Here is an 18648-nt window from a genome sequence, read left to right as displayed (position 1 = left end):
GGACCTGGTTCTTCTCCAAACAAGTGCCATGGGATTTTTTACATCCACTAAGTTGGCAGACAGGTCCTTGGTTTAATTGCTCATCTGAATAATGGCACCTCTGACAGTGCAGCACTCCCTCACTGTAGTGTCAGTCCTGATTTTTGTGCCCAAGTCCTGTAGTATGAACCTTCAATCTTCTCAGACGTGAGGGTGCCACCAGCTGAGCCACAGCAGAGAGAGAAGAAAACAGAAAGAGAATAAACCTGTATGAATACAAAACAGGTATCCAATCCATGGGGCATTTTTGATTCACAAGCCTTTACTAAGCCCCAGTGACATTCTGCAGCACCAATGTCACTCAGTTTCTATAAATGTTGTCTTCTGCTGCAGGGCTCAGTTCACCTGCTTCAATTTGACAGGACTGGCAATTTGGAAAGATCTGTTCTCAGTTCTGCTCCCTTGTTGATAGATAAATTCTAATTCCTAAACCAATTAAGGTGGAACTCAAAGAACAACACTTCCCAAGCTGCCAAAAACAGGCCCTGCAGCATCATATCCCAACTCCCAGAGGGCATTGCGCTCCTTGGCGCACGCGCGGAAAGGGGTCGTCAGGGAGATGACATTATGGCGGCGGAGGAAGAAGCAGCAACGGGGAGAGAGGGTGAGGCTGAGGCTGAGGCTGAGGCTGGAGAGGGAATGATGGCCACAGGTGTCTCCGGAGTCGGCTGGAGCTCGGCTCAGCAGATGGTTGAGGAGGAGGAGGATGATGATGATGATATGGGATATGAGGGGGGTAGGCAGCGGCAGGTGAGCGGGGAGATGTGTCGGGCCTGCAGACTGATATGAGGCAGGCTGCTCACTGGCCTGCGGCTGAGTGGATGTACCTGGACTGGAGTCCATAATGAGCCCCTGTTTTACTGGAGGTGGGAAATAATCAGGAGATATAGATTTCAGGAAGGAATCCTGATCAAAGAGTTTTAAAACTTCTCTTTTTAAGGGGGAAGCATGGTGGCCGGACACGTGGAGTGAGTGAAGTTTAGAGGAATGGCTGGAAATTCATGTTTAGGGATCACAGAAAAAGTATGAATTTGCAAGAATAGATGAATTTATTGGGGAAAAATACTTTTCCAATTTTAAAGTTTGATTTGGGTAAAATTCGCTGCAATTTTATTGAAGACCGTTTGACATCTTGAAACGATTTTTAAATTTTCTGCTTCTGAGATTAATTGTCGGCACTTATTATCAGAACAGCCAGTGAAGAGCATTACAATCATTATTCTGAGGACAAGGGATCTTTCCTTTTCCAACTGAGCAGTAAACGTTATAAGTAGGTTACACGCGGGTAGTAAAGAATTTTACGCGCCTTTTCAGAAGCGGGCAATCACTCAGTTAGCCGGGGTGTGGTTCAGAATAGCACTAACATTGCATCTACGATTCCTGTTCCGGCTCAGGTAGACTTGGGGCCTGGCTGTTTTGCTCCTTTGAAAGTGGAAGGCAGTGGCAAACCACCACTGATAACTGCCGGGAAAAATGACTCGGGATGAAGCATCAGCCGACATTAAGCCAAGGACCTGCTTTCACACAGAACACTAATGGAATGGGATGCAATTGCTATTTGAAAATGATTATGGACTTTATACCACTGCCATTTCTGATAGCATGTCACGTTTTTAATGTTCTGCCTGAAGAAATTCCCCACATCTCCCTTTGATCTCCCTTTTGATGATGACTCGTCAGTGGAAACATTATCAAAGCTCATAATTTAATGCTATTTGATTATTCCACTGAAGGAAATACAAGTTGGCAAAAACGTAGTTGGGTTTCTCTTAACTGTTACCATGTTGAATACACAGCTCTAGGATTGAGTGCATCAAATAGTGATATTTTTAACGGGAGATTGTCATCTACTTTAGAGCAATTGTTCTAGCCGCTCAAGTGGACATTAAAAATCTTATGACGTTATTCAAAGAAGAACTGAGCATTAACCTACTGATTAACAACAATTGCTATCAAGAGGTACAATTTGAACATTTCACTAGCCACTCACCTCATGTGTTTGAGACGTATTGTGTCAAATTGGCAGCCCTGTTCATCTTCAAAAAGTCACTGCTCTTCAAAAGTGTTTGATTTGTATGTTGAGCTTCTGGAGTTGTTTTGAGATACATGGTTTCAGAGTGCAAGATGTGCTCCATGTCACCATACTATTTATGATGTGTAAATATGACAATTTTGTTGATGCAGAGATGGATCAGAACTGTCCCCAGTAACTTTCAAGGAATGTTTGATGTTGCAGTGAGCCTTCTAGCCTAAACTTTGGTGAGGTCTCGTTAACATTTAATGTCTTTTGTCTCTGAACAGTGCAACCATGTTGGCCTCATTGAGAGACTGGTCAAGAGGAGTTACTTCGCCCCATCTTGTGAATATGGTGAAGATGCTTGTTTGAAATGAATTAATGGACCATCACAGTACCTGTTGTCTCAGCAGCAAGGAGAGAGACACATTGAATTAAGGTATAATGCTATCTGTATGTTTGGAACTTGTTTTAAGGTGAAGTTTTCAAATTTTAAAGAGAACACTGTCAAAATAACTATAGTTATTTCAATTGCATAACATCATAGGACTGAATGTCTGATATATTGGTGAAATGTTTCAGAATACTTGTTAAATTGCTCTTGACAGATAAATTACAGCATTGAAATATTGCACAAAGGATTTTTTTGAATATTTTGTGCTGTGTTTTTAAATCTCATCCCTGGAATGGTGACTTTCTATTCCCCTACTTGTGGTGAGTGCCATTTAAGATGTATTATCTTAACAGCTAGTGATGAGCATTAAGAGAATTACTCAGCTTGGGATTTTATTTTACAATTGATTGGCCAGGTTAAAAATTAGGTTGATTGGCCAGGTTAAAAATTGCCCCTTAGAGTCCTGGGATGTGTAGGTTAGAGGGATTAGCGGGTAAAAAATATGTGGGGATAGGGCCTGGGTGGGATTGTGGTCGGTGCAGACTCGATGGGCCGAATGGCCTCCTTCTGCACTGTAGGGTTTCTATGTTTCTAATCTGAGGGCTTGTGTTAATTGTAAGTAGAAGTGTTTAATACCTTTGGTATCCTTTCATTAACAATGTTACTGTAAGTGTCAGCTTTACAACAGCTGTGTTGGCAGGTGTTTTCAGGGTGTAGTCATTCATTGGCTGTCCCTTTGGAGCAGAAATGAACCGTAAAGAGCTCCGGTTAATTTTTGTTAAAATCCTGGGTCCAGTGGTGGTTATGTTCCTGGACTGGTCATCTAGCAGCCTGGACTAATAATGCTGCGGCGGGTTGAGAATTTTATATTTAATTTGAAAATAAGTTTGTCAACAAAAATGAACATAATTTTGTCCATTTACTGGTGCCCTTACCTGTTGTCATTAACCTTTCTGGTCGAAATGTGACACCCATTCCACACCAATGTGGTTGATTCTTAAGTTCCTGGTTGCACATGTGGTCTTGAGGCGGTGCAGGCGTGTGGTGGGATCCCGCCCGAGCGTTCCCCTGCTCGGATGGAATTTCACATTGGCCCAAACCCTAGACCCCCCCGGTCAGGTGCCCCGCAACATGTCCTGCCTCACGGAAATGTCCTCCATGCCCTTTTCCACCGCACGGAGGTGTTTCCTGTACAGGCTGCTGCTGCACATATTTCACTACAGCATCCTCGCCTGTCGCCTGGGTACACCTTGGCGGGCCTTGTTGCCGCCGGGCAGCGGAGGTCCCTCTGAGGAGGGATCTCCCCTAATTATCTTGGGGACGTGGGGTGGAGGGTGCTGCACGCAGCAGTGCCGTACAACCATAGGTTCTTTAGGTTCACGGGCTCCCAAGCTTGCCCCTTCTGTGGCCTTGTGGAGTCCGTGGACCATGTCTACGTTTTGTGTTTTAGATTGCACATCCTTTTTGTTGACCTGAAAAACCTTTTACTGATGTTTTGTTTGCACTTCAGTCCCACGCTCCTGATCTACGGGCACCTGGTGCGGAGAGGGGCAGATCGGGATGGCGACCTCCTCATGAACCTGCTCCTGGGCCTGGCAAGGTGTGCCATCAATAGGTCCAGGCAGCGGGCGATCAGGGTCGTCCATCCTGACTGTCTTCCCTTCTACCACAGCTATATCCGTGGCGAGGTGTCCCTGGAGAGGGAGCATGCGGTGTCCACGGGCGCAGTTGATGCCTTCTGTGCCTGCTGGGCACCGCAGGGGCTGGGTGCATTATAGACCCCAATAATCTTTTTATTTAATGTTTTAAGTTTCCTTTCGACTTTGTTTTTTGTTCGGGCTGTTCCCCCTCCTTTTGGAGAGCTGCCCCTTTTAATTTGTCCCCAAGTTAATTTGAGTTAGTTTATTTGTTTGGTATGCAAAAGATATACCAACAGTGTTCCTTTCTAATTAAAGATAATAGGCTAATTTAACTTCCATATCCTTTTGTTTGTTCCTGTTAATAGGGAGTGTACGCTGAGGACAACTTCCAGGAATGGGCAATACTGAGGTGCTAACCTTTATTGAAATGCCCAAGACTAAAAATGCCATCAGTTTCTGCTTAATGTGGTGTTTGAGGTATGTACAGTCCATGGAGAGACTCATTTGAGGTGGTACATTGTGTCGGAGTTTAGAACTTAATGCTAAGCAGCAGATGCGATCACGGCATAACTAAATTAGTGAACTGTTTTCAAGTAATGGTCAATTTTTATCTAACTATTGAGAGAATCTATCCTGTGGCTATTTCTAGTAGCACAATTTAAATGCCCTCATCCTTCAGGTTCTGTGATGAGTAATGTGTAGCACAATGAATTGGAATGGCCTGTGAAGGACAGTAAAGTCTTTGTTTTGAGAATTTATTCTTATACGTTTGTTAAATCCGTTCACTGATCATCACATTTAAACAGTAGATGTTCTGGTAATGTCGCAAGTACCATGTTTCCTAGCTGTGCTCACCCACATGATGTGGAGATGCCGGCGTTGGACTGGGGTAAGCACAGTAAGAAGTCTCCCACCACGTTAAAGTCCAACAGGTTTATTTAGTAGCAAAAGCCATTAGCTTTCGGAGCGCTGCTCCTTTGTCAGGTAAGTGGGAGTTCTGTTCACAAACAGGGCATATAAAGACACAAACTCAATTTACAAAATAATGGTTGGAATGTGAGGCTTTACAAGTAATCAAGTCTTTAAGGTACAGACACTCACTTTCCAATAAACAGGTTAACTGCATTAAATACCTGTTAACTGTTTCATGACTATTAAGTGCTTCGTTTAGAAAAATAATATATATCTATGCTTTCCCGCTCCCCTCTCCCTATGCTCAAGTTGAGTGATGAATAATGTTTGCATGTATTATCTGAACAGCCAGTGACAAACATTAAAAGATTATTCTGAGAGCTTGGGATCTTCCCTTATGATTTGCTGATTGTATGTACCTGTCATATAATAGTAATGATGTTTATGAAATTCTCATCACTCTTGATTATCTGACCACACCACTTCCTGAGCTTACTTGAGCAGGTAACTAGAAGGTTCTGTGGGTCTTGGTCATTCTAGAGTCAGCTGAATATCTGAGCTGTGTCACTGGCTCATTTGTGAAGTTGATTTGCACAGTGGGTGAATTGACTACACATTCACATCTAGACCACCGTATCAGAGACGGTTAGTGTTAATTGCAATGAGATATGATTGGGTTCTGAATCCAGAATTTGCACCACAGACTCAGCTGGTGTGAAGTAAAGTGACCTGATACTTGTGTTTATAGTTCCTGTAAACGGCCACTAAGAGAAAGCTTTCCTCCTAGTTGGTTTTAGGGGTCCAAGTGAAATGAATTTTTCAAATTTTAAATCAAGTTTTATTGTACTTGTCACACCCACAACGGGACCCAGATTCTATGGCTCCCCTTCCCCGCCCTCGACTAGATTTGACTAACTGATCTCTGATTAACCTTAAAGATTGGTGGATGGTATCTTCCTGTGTCAAAGTAACATCCCTATTTGCCTATATGTAATTGTATGTCGAGTGCATGGAGATGTCTGCAAAATAAGGTGTATGGAGGTGCTTCGTGAACCATGTCAGCATATTTATGATGGGGAACTGGATTGCACAATGAGTCTAAGTGCTGATCTCGCCATTTTGAGGCCTGCTTTCAATTCGGACCACACAGAGCAATGGGGAATCTCCATTCAGTGGTGAATGGACTTGGGCAAGTGACACAAGATCTGCTCCCTTTCATTTGGAGGCATCACTCGATCTAGCAACAGAGGATGCACTATTTTATTGAGGGCAATTGGCAGAAGAACCCGCGGTGACCTGAGGGTAACAGATTATATGCAGGAGCTTGTTGGGGTCAGGAATGCACTGCCTGAAGTAATGGTGGAAGCTGGTTCAATAATTATCAATTGGGGATTGAATCAATACTTGAAAGGGGAAAATTTACATCGCTGTACCGGAAGATCAGGAGAGTAAGGCTAATTGAACAGTTCTTTGAAATAGACTCTGGATGCAAAGGGCTGAATGGCTTTAATGTATCCTGTATGATTCTAATTTTGTCATGTCAGGTTGCCATTGGGTTGGTGCACAATTGGATCAAAACCTTCCTCAATAATGTTCTATGGGTGTTTGATGAAAGGAGTGGCTTCACTGACTGCAACCTTTATAGCCCAACAATCAGACTAAACCAATGATCTTTCAGTAACTCTTACATTTCTTTTGTGTCTGAACAGTGCATCGTGTCAATATAATTACCAGACTGGTTGGGATGAGTTTCTTACCCCTGTTTGCAGATGTTTGAATGAAGAATTGAGGGACGATAATAGAATCCATTAATATCAAAGGAGCAACTTGAGGTACAATTCTGTCTGTATTGAAACTTTGAACAAAGTTTGCAATTTTGTCAAAGCAGTAGCCTCCCAGAATAAATGGCAGATATTTGCTGTAAACCATTTCACAGGGTTTTAGTTCTTCAATTATTACATTAGATATTGCATTTGTAAAGTTATTCAATTAAGAGATCATCTGCATCAACTGGTTACTGACTATTAAAATATGGTACAAAAGATTACTGAGTTTTTAAGAAAATGAATATAACAGCATGACTGTGTCTTTGTGTAAAACTAGATTTCAAAATTTGTCTTGGGATGTACCCTGTTTTCCTTTCCCCTCTTTCCCTGTCCCAGGTTCAGTGATGAATAATGTTTGCATGTATTATCTGAACATCCGGCGATGAGCATTAAAGTTCTGAGAGCTTGGGACCTTACTTAAATTTTGCTGAATGTATGTACCCGGTGTTTAATTGGGCCAATGACATGTTTATAATGCTCTTATAAACTATTATTTTTTAGCTTACTTCACCAGACAACTGTATTATGCAGGAGGTCTTGCTCGGTTTTTATCCTGCAGCCCATTGAATATATGAAACGTACCTGGGGTTGAGTTCTGTCACTGGCACATTTTGTGAAGTTGATTTGCACAGTGGGTATACAGGCTACACATTCATCGCTCAATCTGTCATGTTTTTTTATTCTTACTTTGTAGGCTCGAACAGGTGGAGGTTGTGACATTTGGGGTACAGGATGTTCCAATACCTTGTCACATTACTTCTATCTAGCAACAAGGGTGGGACATTAATGCTTGAGAAGTCCCCCAGATCAGTTCATTGGTCAATCCGTTTTTGTCACTGAGTGACTCAGGAAACTTTGAAACCAAAGAACTGCTGTTAGCTCTGAGGAACAAGGTTGGGTTGGGGGGGAGGGGAGGGGTGGTCCAGTGACAATGAAACCCCGAGAGCCATTTGGTAGCTGTCTGCAGCTGAGGCTGCGAAGATGCCCTGGGAGCCGTTTGCTGGCCCCATGCTGCTGAGAGCATTTGGGCTCAGAAGAAGTCTTGGGGGTGATTGATACTTTGGTGCAGTTGGGCTCAAGAAAATCCATGTGACTGGGTTACAAGCAAAATACTGTGGATGCTGGGATCTGAAACAAAAACAGTAAATGCTGGAAAATCTCAGCAGGTTTGACAGCATCTGTGGGGAGAGAATAGAGCCAAAGTTTCGACTCAGGATGACCCTTCGTCATCCAGACTCCAAACGTTGTCTATTCTCTCTCCACAGATTCTCCAGCATTTTCTGTTTTGTCCTGTGACTGGGTGTTTGGCAGCAGAGGAAAAGGCTTCAGGCAAGAAACATAAGGCATTTAGGGCTCCAAACCTGGGAGAGTGGGGAAGGGGGCCGAAGGTCACTGGCTGTGTTGAAAAGGCGTTGTTGGATGGTATCTTCCTGTGTTAAAGTAACGTCCCTATTTGCCTATATGTAATTGTTGCTCAATGTAATTGTATGCCGAGTGCATGGAGATGTCTGCAACATCAGGTGAATGGAGGTGGTTCATGAACCATGTCAGTGTATTATTTAAGATGGGGAACTGGGTTGCACAATGGGTCCAAGTGCTGATCTCGCCATTTTGAGGCCTGCTTTCAATCCAGACCACACTGAGAGCAATAGATAGTCTCCATTGAGTGGTGAATGGACTTGGGCAAACGACACAAGATCTGCTCCCTTTTGGTGCCATTTGGAAGCACCACTCAAGCTAACCACAGCAACCGAGGATGCTCTGTTTTACTGAGGGCAATTGGCAGAAAAACCTGAGGGGAACAAATTATATGCAGGAGTTTGTTGGGGTCAGGAATGCACTGTCTGAAGTAATGGTGGAAGTTGGTTCAATAATTATCAATTGGGGATTGGATCAGTACCTGAAAGGGGAAAATTTACATCGCTGTACTGGAAGATCAGGAGAGTAAGGCTAATTGAACAGTTCTTTGAAATAGACTCTGGATGTAAAGGGCTGAATGGCTTTAATGTATCCTGTACGATTCTAATTTTGTCATGTCAGGTTGCCATTGGGTTGGTGCACAATTGGATCAAAACCTTCCTCAATAATGTTCTATGGGTGTTTGATGAAAGGAGTGGCTTCACTGACTGCAACCTTTATAGCCCAACAATCAGACTAAACCAATGATCTTTCAGTAACTCTTACATTTCTTTTGTGTCTGAACAGTGCATCGTGTCAATATAATTACCAGACTGGTTGGGATGAGTTTCTTACCCCTGTTTGCAGATGTTTGAATGAAGAATTGAGGGATGATAATAGAATCCATTAATATCAAAGGAGCAACTTGAGGTACAATTCTGTCTGTATTGAAACTTTGAACAAAGTTTGCAATTTTGTCAAAGCAGTAGCCTCCCAGAATAAATGGCAGATATTTGCTGTAAACCATTTCACAGGGTTTTAGTTCTTCAATTATTACATTAGATATTGCATTTGTAAAGTTATTCAATTAAGAGATCATCTGCATCAACTGGTTACTGACTATTAAAATATGGTACAAAAGATTACTGAGTTTTTAAGAAAATGAATATAACAGCATGACTGTGTCTTTGTGTAAAACTAGATTTCAAAATTTGTCCTGGGATGTACCCTGTTTTCCTTTCCCCTCTTTCCCTGTCCCAGGTTCAGTGATGAATAATGTTTGCATGTATTATCTGAACATCTGGCGATGAGCATAAAGTTCTGAGAGCTTGGGACCTTACTTAAATTTTGCTGATTGTATATACCTAGTATTTAATTGGGCCAGCAAGCGTGTTTATAGTGCTCTTATAAACCATTGTTTTTTTTTTTAGCTTACTTCACCAGACAACTGTAATATGCAGGAGGTCTTGCTTGATTTTTATCCTGCAGTCCGTTGAATATATGAAACATACCCGAGGTTGAGTTCTGTCACTGAATCATTTGTGAAGTTGATTTGCCCGGCATCTCGGCCTTTTTTGGCTGAGATGCAAATGAGATCAGCCTTGGAGGAGGTGGGCTTGCGCCTGCTCCAATCAGCTTGTCTCATGTAGATCAAGTCTGAGACGGAGGCTGCAGAACCTGGTCTGGCCACAGGGGATGCAGACTCTGTCTTGTCAGCTTGGATCAGGAATGTCTCAACTTGTTGAGACTTTGAATTGGATTTGATTTGATTGAATTGGAAAAGTAACAAAAAAAAAATTTGTGAAGTTGATTTCACAGTGGGTACACAGGCTATACATTCAGCTCTCGATCTGGCATGAATTTTTTATTCTTTAGTTTGTAGGCTAGCACCTGTGGAGGTTGTAACATTTAAAGTACAGGATGTTCAATTACTTTGTTACATGACTTCTATCTAGCAACGGGTGGGACATACCCAGCTCAGTTCATTGGTCAATCCGTGGGTGTGCGTGCGTGTCAGACGCTGGGATCTGCAGAACATGCTGGAGAATCTCAGCAGGTCTGACAGCATCTGTGGAGAGGGAATAAAGCCAACGTTTCGAGCCAGCATGATGACAACGGGTCATCCAGACTCTCAACGTTGGTTCTATTCTCTCCCCACAGATGCTGTTAGACCTGCTGAGATTCTCCAGCATTTTCTGTTTTTGTCCTGTGACTGGGTGTTTGGCAGCAGAGGAAAAGGCTTCAGGCAAGAAACATAAGGCCGTTAGGGCCCCAAACCTGAGAGAGGTGGGGGAGGGGGCCGAAAGTCACTGGCTGTGTGTTGACAAGGCTTTAAAGCCTTATTGTACCCGTTGTGTAAACCCACAATGGGACCCACTTTTTGCTGCTTCCCTTCCACAGATTAAGTTGACCTGTTTTGATCTAACATGACATGCCGTATGGTATAAATTTTGTTTGCGTTGGTTTGTCTTGATGAATTACATAATTTATAATTGTTTTAATTCCTGTACTGAAGGCCAAAGTTTGACATCTCTATTGCCCACCTGTCGGGGCAGGGCTTCAGACAGCTGATAGTTGTTCAGTCAGATGTGTAAATGCAGAACAGATTACCAGTCAAATGGTCTTGTTGAAGAGCTTTATGAAATATTCCTGTACATTTTGCTGAATATGATCATTTCATTTTATTTGGTTAGTGCGACTTGGATAATAATGCAAGTACCTATTTCTGATACCTGTGCTCGTTCGCATTGTCAGCACAGCCACACAACTGACAACTGGACAAAGGAAGAAACATTCCACATGTCCTTTCATGCTGCTGAATACGTAGCGTCACAGGATTGACCTCAACAGGTATTGGGAACGACTCCCTAATGCTGGGATATGAGTTGTGAATGGCACTCCAAAGAGAAGCTTTGCACAGCCATCTCCCCTGTGTCAAAATCCGACTGAACAAATTCTCACTTATGAATTCATCTTCCTTTAGTTTGAACAGTGCTATCTGGTAAATTCATTGGTGTTTGGTTGTGAGGAAGTTCACAAGTTCACTGAATGAACTTGTCCAGTAGAAATGAAGCACCAACAGTTAATGATTGCACTGATGTTAACTGGACAATGTGAGAAGATGGGAGTTTTGAATACTTCCTTCCAGTGGTATCTCCCTATATGTCATATTATCCTGAATAGTAAAAATATTTAAAATGCCAGAAGTGTGAATGTCTAATAATGTCTAACAGGCTTAAGGATTTCTACAGTCTTTTTGTTAACTTGACATTTCTGGAATTAAGTACAGGTTTCTGTTTTTATTGTCCTTTACTCTTAAGGAGGGATAAAGTCAGCAGTTTGGATCTGGACTGGACACATTGGCACTTTTGGTTTCTCCTCTTGTCTGTAACCATCATCTAAATTTGAGTTCTGCACCAAGGCTGGAACACTGGCTCCCAATAAATTCCATAAAATCAGGATCATTTTTATTGAAAATAACAAACTGTTTGCCTACAGGTCACTTTTCTTTCCCAAAGTAATTAGCATATCAACTGCATGGCAGTGTCTGCAACATGAGGTGTTGTTTGACTGTGCTTCATGTAGCATGTCAGAACACTGTTTAATTTGGGCAAATACGCATGGCATTTGAACATTGACCATGCTGTTCTGAAACCTGCATTCAATCCAGCCCAGATGGATGGGTAGAAATTGGCAGTAAGGATAATGAGTTTTGACAGTCCCCATTCTGTGGCTTATGGAATTGGACCTATGACACAAGATCAGCTCTCATTTAGTATCAAGTGAGTGCGCTATTATTGTTCAACAATTAGCAAATGATGAAAAAGAAACATGAGAAAATATATATGCAGTGAATTGTCTGGAATGCACTGCCTGAAATGATGGTGGAAGCAGATTGAATAATAACTTTCAAATGGGAAAGAGAAATCTGCAGAACTACAGTGAGATTAGGAGAGCAGAAGTAATGATCACTTCTTTTAAAAAAAGAGCTGATACTCGTGCACTGTGCTTCAATGCTCAACTAATCTCTGGCTGATACACGATCGATCAAGTTTTCTTACTAATTTCCATGGGGTGTTGATGTTTATTGAGTGCCTTTCAGTACAAACATCTGATTCCTAGATGTCTCGGTAACCTTCGCTGTTTTTATTTGTCTCTGAATAGCGGATCCTGCTGATTATTAAAAGACTGGTGAAAGGAATGACCACTGTCTGAAGATGCTCATTTGAAAAAAATGGATGATGGAATCCATGAAATTAACATATGCTGTGTATGAGGTACCGTACTGTATGTATTCTTGAAGTTAGAGCAACAGTTTGCAATCTTGTCACAGTAGTAACATGCCAGAATAAAGGACATGAGTTCCTTCATAAAGAGAAATCTTGAATTTATAATGCAACTTCATATAGCAAAATGCCACGAGATGCCGAACGGATGTTGTCAATAAAAGCAACAGAGAGATATCGGGACAAATAACTAAAAGTCTGGACAGATTAGGTTTTAAGGTTCTATTTAATAGAAGGGATCGATGGGGAAGTTCAGGGAAGAAATTACAGCACTTGCGGCTTCCATGAAGGAGCGATTAAAATTTGTTGAGCTCAATGGTAATTGTAATGAGCGACTTAAAAGCAAAAATTGATGAAGGTACATCAGGAAGATGTCAGTCAACATGGTCTTGGACTGAGAAATAGAAGAGACAAGACAAGGAGAGGGGCAAGAATATGATCTGATAGTGGGAAACAACTTAAAGCAACCAAAAGGACTGTACAAATGTAGAAGTCGAGGCAATGTGCTTAGAAATCAAATAGATTATATTCAAGAAGACCATAGAGATGGAGAGATTTAGAGAATGAATTCCTAAGCCAGTGGCTTTGTTAGCTAAAGGCATGGCCTGCAGTGGGGCAGTGATTAAAATTGGTAATGCTGAAGAAGCCAGAATTGGAGGACTGCCGATATCTTGGAGAGTTGTGGGTCTGGAGGAGGTTCTACCCAAAGGATGGATCTGGTTCATTGAGGAATTTAAAAATAAGGGTCACTTTAAAATTGTGGCCTTGTTGGACCAGGAGTCATTGTGCATCAGCTTGTACATAGATGATGTGTGAATGGGACTTGGGTTAATTTATGAGCAACAGAATTATAGGTGAACACACAATCGTGGGGTGAATTTGTTCATCATTAGATTGAAGGATGACCAGGTGGGTCTCATGGAAAAATGAGCTTGGGAGAGAAAGACGGGCGATGGGGTAGAAGCTAGAGAAATGAGAGTTCAGGATTTATTTTTCACATTGGGATTTGTTTCTTCTCTGCGTGCATTGGTTCATGCATTCAAGAAGTAATCCAATTAATAGGGTAAAGACATTAACTACCCATTAATGCATTAATCATTTGTACAGTATTTTATAGTCATTAATAGTATTCCTTTTAAAACAATTGTAATTACTCAGGTGCAATTGCTCTTTGTGGAAAAGTAGGTTTCTAAATCTACCCTGAGGTGTTTCCTCCTCTCCCTGTGCCCAAATTCAGTGATGAGTAATGTTTGCATGTATTATCTGAATAGCCAGTGATGCACATTAAAATTACTCTGAGAGCTTGGGATATTCTGCCTGCCTGCAGTGATAGTGGAGTCAGACACTTTAGGAACATTTAAGCGGTTATTGGATAGGCACATGGAGCACACCAGGATGATAGGGAGTGGGATAGCTTGATCTTGGTTTCAGATAAAGCTCGGCACAACATTGTGGGCTGAAGGGTCTGTTCTGTACTGTACTGTTCTATGTTCTATTCCTTTCCATTTTGCTGTTTCTATGTTTGTGTTGTCTTGTAGAGACAGTGATGAAGTTTATAATGTTCTTTGTAACGGTTCTTGCATGTCTGCTCCACATCATTTTCTCAGCTGATTTGGTCACTGAATGATGTCCTGCAGATCTTCATCCCACAGCCTGATGGGTATGTATAAAGTTCTAGGGTTGAGCAACATTGTTCTGGCTTGTTTGTCAAGCTGATTTGCACAGTGGATGAGCAGGCTAATACTTTCATAGCTAATCCTCCATATCAAAGACAGTTTTAACTGCCCATGTATTCCGATAGTAACATCAGTGCAATGTGTTCCAGTGCTCACATGTAGTTTGCACCTGAAGATTGTAGAATGGAACCATTTTTGTTCAGTGAGATAAGATTTGCTCCTGAATTCAGAATTAATACCACAAATTATTTTAGAATAAATTAAACTTATTACAGTTGTACTGTTTCTGTAACCAGAGCGACCAATACAGGAAAACTTTCATGACATGTGTTTTGGAAATCTTAAATCGGGTTGAAATCCACAATTAAAGCCTTTTTTGCTATTCGCCCATCCTTGGCCATAGTGATCCATTTCAATTTTTAATGACTTGTGTGTAAGTTTGTCTTTTCTTGATGGATTAAATACAATATTTTATAGTTTGAATTCCTGTACTGAAGGTACTGCTAGATCTTTAAGACCAAAGCTTGAGTCTCAATTTAACCACCAGCTTTCATTGTCAACACGGGACAGGGATTCGCTCATCTGTAAATGCAGAAACAGATTTCCATTAAAATGGTCTTGTCTGAAGGGCTTTTTGGAATATTCCTGTATATTGGATTAATCTGTTCTAAAAATCACATTCAGGCATGGGAACTTGTTAATGATGCAAGTACTTGCTTCTGACACCTGTACTCGCTCACGTCAGCACAGCCCCACAATTTGCAGCTGTACAAAGTTTCAAGGTGTTATTTTACCCTGCTGAATACATAGCCTTGCAGGTGGACCATAACAAGTATTAATGAACTTTGCCACTATCTTGTAGCAGGAAAGAATCTTTAAAAGAACCAGTGTTCCCTTTGCTGAACTGTGCAGGTATGACCAATTTTCTAATTCGGCGATATTTGAGTAGTGAATGGCACTCCAAAGAAAGGGTTTGCACAACCATGTCCCTTATGTCAAAATGTAAGTGAGCAAATTCCCACTTATAAATTAATCTTCCATTAGTTTGAACAGTAGTCTCTGGTGAAGTCATTGGTGATTGGTTGCAACGATTTTTTTTGAAGTTCACCCTGTGATCCTGTCTGGTTGAAACAAAGCAGCAATAGTTAGAAATTAGGGGCTTAGAGCTCCGAAAGCTTGTGTGGCTTTTGCTACCAAATAAACCTGTTGGACTTTAACCTGGTGTTGTTAAACTTCTTACTGTGTTTACCCCAGTCCAACGCCGGCAATTCCACATCATGACTACCATCGGAAGGAACAATGCCATAGAGAGATTTGAAAATAAGGATGATAATTTAGAATTGAGGCCTTGTTGGACCATGAAAAGGATGAGCTTGGAGAGAGCAAGGCAGGAGATAGGGTAGAAGCTAGAGAAAGATGAGGGATCAGGATTTAATTTTTCACATAGGGATTTGTTTCTTTTGTTACTGCACTGCTATACATTCTCAAAGTTATCGAGTTAATAGGTGAAATACCTGTTAAAAGATTAATGACTATTAAAATACTGTACAAATATTTTAATCTCTACTTTTTAGAAAGTGATTATGAAAGTAATTGCTTTTTGTGGAAAGGTAAGTTTCTAGATCTACCCTGGGATGTTTCCTCCTCTCCTGCACCCAAGTTCAGTGATGAGTAATGTTTGCATGTATTATCTGAACAGCCAGTGACGCACATTAAGATTGCTCTGAGAGCTTGGGACCTTCCTTTACATTTTGCTAATTCTATGTTGTAGTGGTAGTGATGGTGTTTGTAATGTTCTTTGTAATGGTTCTTGCATATCTGCTGCACACCATTTTCTCAGCTGACCTGGCCACCTAATGCAATGTAGGTCTCAGTTTTCATCCCACAGCCTGGTGAATGTATGAAACCACCTGCGGTTGGCAGTGTTGCTCTTGAGATTGATTGGCACAGTGGTTCACGTATCTCTGAACCTTAGTTTTTAAAAATTCATTCATGAGATGTGGGCGTCACTGACTTGGCCAGAATTTATTGTCCATACCTAACTGCCTAAAGAATATCAGGTGAGGTTCCTTCTTGAACCGCTGCAGTTCCCAGTATCGGAGATTGTGCTGACTGCATTTATATTCCAACAGTAACATCAGTACAATGTGGTCTGACTTTGCAATGCAATGTAAACTGCAGCCTGCAGGAGGAAGCCTCACTTCATGTCCCTGCAGTGTGGTGGGTTAGTGTTTGGGACCAAAATTTGGGATCTCAATAATTTTGTATGGCTGGGGAAGCAATTATTGTCAAAGTTAACAATCCATTCAACAGATCCAGCTGGCGCAGGAGGTCAAGGTTTGTTTTTGAAGCCTCAGGCTACATGATTGGTGGCTTCTGAGAAGTTGAATTAAGTGGTTGTAGGTTGTGAGGAGTGGGATGTGTTTAATGGTGGATTTTGTGTAGCTGCAATAGGTGTCCCCCTGCAAATTCCATGTGGTTTTGACTTTGTTTATAGACTTGAGGCAAGTCTGCTGCTGGTTTGGTACGAAGCCATAGGGACCCAGAAGATCTCAAGTCCTGCACTGTCAAGAATCCAGTTGAACAGATAAATTAATCATGGTAGCTTGGTAAAGAATGGTACAGCCATTTTGCAATTTGACACAGGAATATTATTGTCTTATTATCTGGGGGGGGGGAGAGAGAGAAGAATGATTTGGAGCACTATGTTTAGAATACTTGGACTGGGTAGTGTAACCATTGTGTAATTTGTTTCAGGTTCTTGAACCAAGCATTCACAAGCAAGACTCTGACTTCAGATACCGTGTTCTCTCCCAATTCCAGGGCTCTTCTACAGAGCATGGACCCATCCAAATGCTGATTTTAATCATGTCGAAGATGGTTCATTTGATTTTGAAGTTTAGTCAACTGCCGAGAGGAATATTCTGAAAAGGAAGCGATTATTGACTCTGCTCGAATCCTTGAAGTAAAACGTGCCTTTGCGCACACCCTGGTTTTCTCAATCCTGGGCTCGAACATCCATCATTTTCTGACCTTGGCAATTCTTTCAGTATCCCACTCTAGACTTGTGTATTAATTGCTAATATTGTGTAGTGTATTTTAAAATAAATTCAAATTTTAAACCCACTTTGAGTTGAAGATTTATTATAAAATCATAGAAACCCTACAGTGCAGAAAGAGGCCATTCGGCCCATCGAGTCTGCACCAACCACAATCCCACCAGGCCTTATCCCTGTATCCCTACATATTTACCCGCTAATCCCTCTAAGCTACGCATCTCAGGACACGAAGGGGCAATTTAGCATAGCCAATCAACCTGCACATCTTTGGATTGTGGGAGGAAACCCACGCAGACACGGAGAAAGTGCAAACTCCACACAGACAGTGACCCAAGCCAGGAATCGGAGCTGTGAAGCAGTAGTGCTAACCACTGTGCTACCGGGCCGCCCACACTTGACTTAGTGTGACTGTTTTCCCTTTCTTCCATTTGTGTTTCTCTGAAAGGAATAATGCACATTTTTGCAACAGCACAAAACATCTTTTTGTTTACTCCAGATCACAAGTCATGTGTTAAATTGTTGGGAGATCAGCATTTTCTTTGTGCCAGTGCAAAGGAGCACTTACAACTCTGGCACATAAACTGCTCAAGTTTTGAAGTAGCTAAATGGAAAGTTAGTTTTAAGTCTGAAATGTAACCCTGCACTGAGTGGTTAGTGTGTCAAAAACGTCTTTACTATTGGAATTTGATAAGTGGCTTAAATTCTGCTGTTTCAGTATGAGGGAACAGTACAATATAATTGTTGGCATTAGTTCAGTAGTGGCACATTAGTCTGTGAGACAGTTGTCAAGTCTGCCCTCGGGTAGATGTAAAAGGTCTGAGCACTATTTAAAGAGATGGAGATTTCTCTACTGTAGCTACTGTTTATCCTTCAACAAAATCAGATTAATACATCACTTTTTAGACCTTGCTGTGTGAAAATTGACTTGCATTTCCTTACATTACAAGTTATTGCATTTCAAAAGTACTTCATTGGCTGTAAAGAGCTTTGGGATGTCATTTGGTTGATGAACACACGTCTTTTTTTCGGCAGCTCTCCACCATGTCCCCAATGGTCTCATTGCTACAGAGTGGAATTCAGCTTTGCTCTTGAAACTTCGTGCAGCAGATTCCCAAATAACTGCTTTATCAACAACAGCCCTCTGTTGTAAAGAGTTCCATAGATTAAGTACTCTTGAGAGAAGACATTCCTCATCTGTCTTAAATGGGTGACTCCTTACTTTGAAAATTATGCCCTCTAGTCCTAGACTGTCTCAAGGGGAAACAATCTCTCAGCATTCACCCTGTCAACCCCCCTGAGAATCCTATGTCTCAATAAGGCCACCTCTTGTTCTTAACTCCAATACAGACTCAACCTCTTGTAATACAATCCCTCTATGCATAGGCTCAATCTGGTGAAATTTCT

General features: G+C 41.5%; 1 long non-coding RNA gene across 2 annotated transcripts; it reads left to right on the top strand.

Annotated features, from left to right (window-relative positions):
* Positions 1–580: 580 nt before the first annotated feature.
* On the top strand, positions 581–17311 carry LOC144492746 (uncharacterized). Of its 2 annotated transcripts, none has more exons than XR_013497632.1 (7): positions 581–643; positions 2341–2492; positions 4453–4564; positions 6709–6831; positions 9031–9153; positions 12388–12500; positions 16943–17311. It is a non-coding gene; the product is annotated as an uncharacterized LOC144492746 (long non-coding RNA). The 2 variants fall into 2 exon arrangements; XR_013497633.1 differs by having other exon boundaries at positions 12388–12555; positions 16870–17311.
* Positions 17312–18648: the final 1337 nt, after the last annotated feature.

Source organism: Mustelus asterias, chromosome 4 (genome assembly GCF_964213995.1).
Source record: "Mustelus asterias chromosome 4, sMusAst1.hap1.1, whole genome shotgun sequence".
NCBI lineage: Eukaryota > Metazoa > Chordata > Chondrichthyes > Carcharhiniformes > Triakidae > Mustelus > Mustelus asterias.
The sequence above is the reverse complement of the archived record's forward strand: the minus strand, read 5'-3'. Positions and strand labels throughout refer to the sequence as shown.